The sequence below is a fragment of the Penaeus monodon genome, chromosome 23 (assembly GCF_015228065.2).
Source record: "Penaeus monodon isolate SGIC_2016 chromosome 23, NSTDA_Pmon_1, whole genome shotgun sequence".
NCBI classification, from domain to species: Eukaryota; Metazoa; Arthropoda; class Malacostraca; order Decapoda; family Penaeidae; genus Penaeus; species Penaeus monodon.
Window position 1 is genome coordinate 17,218,813 of NC_051408.1, and position 1,998 is coordinate 17,220,810.

Consider the following 1,998-nt stretch of genomic DNA (forward strand, 5'->3'; position numbering starts at 1 on the left):
CGCGGACTCCTCGAGTTTGTCAGCAGGCAAGCGCGACTCGCATACCTCCTGGGATGTCCTTCAACATTTGCGCTGAACTTATCTACTCTATATCTCTAACTTACGATAATCTGGAGTCAAGTGCCGTAATGAATCTTTAAGCTAATCTAATTTACTTAATCCTAGACCACTGCAATTAGCGACGTCCTAAATCAACGTGAAGTCCTGTGATTTTAGGTAATCGCACTCTATCTTATCTGACTTCTGAATCGACCGAGGAAAACACATATGGATGTTCTCTTTTCCAACCGAGTCTTAAAACTGAATCCGACTTATTAAAAAAAAATCACTCACAACCCGAGCAAAAAAAAAACACTCCACAGTAACGTTCATGCAGTTCACGACACTTCTTGTTATAACTTGTTACTAAATCTGTTGATCTTTGGTTTGCTTATCATGATGTAAAAACTCACCGGCCCCCGCGATGGCGCAGAGGATTGCAGCGGCGAGTATCCTCATGGTGGCTGTATGTAAGATAGCGATAGAGATACACACTTGTTTTCGCTGCGACGTCTGATGAGCTAGTGTATACCTGTTCGAGTGCTGAAGCCTATTTTATACCCTCGCGCTTCGCCGTGACTCCGCCCACCCGACCGCCCAGCTCGAGAGTTCCTTTTGCTTTCGCCCGTTGTGCATCCCTTTTGCACAATTCTTCCTCGCCCCTTTTTAGTTCTTCACTTTTTTCGATCCGTTGTGTACCATTTTTTGTTCTTATATCTCTGCCTCATTCGCTGATAGATCATCTCCGTTGTCCCGAAAGTTTCTCGAACAATATTACCCTTTGGTTTGCTAGCGAGACGAATCCATTCGCTGTATTTCGAAAGAGACTTCCACGAAGCGATCGAAATCCAATGAAACTTCGAAATCTCTGTCTCTAACCCTCGAGGATTCTCTCTCACACGTAGCAGTGGCGGACGAAGCTGTCACACCAGGAGATTCACGTCCTGATTATATTCATTACGTCTGATCTTTTACGCTTACTCTCAATTATACCGCCACCATCCTCTTCGTCTTCGTTTCCAAGGACACTTGTCTCAGGGGGAGAAAGAAGGAAAGAAACAAATTTGTCCAACAAGATGCGCTCGAAAGTTTCACCGAGAGCTGACCCGTGATTGGCCAGGATTTTTTGACGTCATTATTACGTCATGGCTGCTGCATGAAACAAAGAGTATTCGAAAATAGAGTACCTCCATCAATGGCCTATCGGATGGCCTTCGAACTCATACTGAAAGGGCATCTTTGCCGATACATATGCAAATAAGACAGAAAGAAAAATATAATATTTAGGTAAAAAAAAAAAAAATAGTACAAATGACGAAGTTTATTATAGTGGAAGTTCAAACTTTCTTTATTTGGACTGTCTGAGAATGGTTCATGTTGACGGAAGGAAGCAGTCACTTGAAACCACAAAATAATATGCTTTCTGTTTTTTCTAATAAGGTTATGGCATATTGTACTGGTATATACCAATATTTGCTAGACAGTTTTTACTTCATTAAGAGTATCATTATTGCTGATTGTTATTCCTACTATAATTTCAAAATGATACTCGAAGGTACTGTACATTTATCATTGGAAATAAACGCAAATTACTCAAAAGTACAACCATCCACACGCCTAACATAGCTAGTTGATAATAAGGATAGTCCCCTTCTTAGTTTAGTGTTTTAGACTGAACCTTATCAGAGTATGATATACGGCATATTCCTGCCCTTTTCATTTAACGTCTTTATACACGGTTTTGGACATTTAGAGAAAATATGTATGGATAGTATTCCGCGTCGGACGTCTCGTGAATTACATTGCCATTTTGTTTTTGCGTGATCATTCTTTCTTTTTTCCTTTTTTACCTCACGCTCAGAAATTTTTGCAAATCACAATGTAAAGTGAGGACTTCTAAAATGTACACGGTATGAATCCCATATGTGGTTCAATAAAAAAGAAATAATTACAATTGCA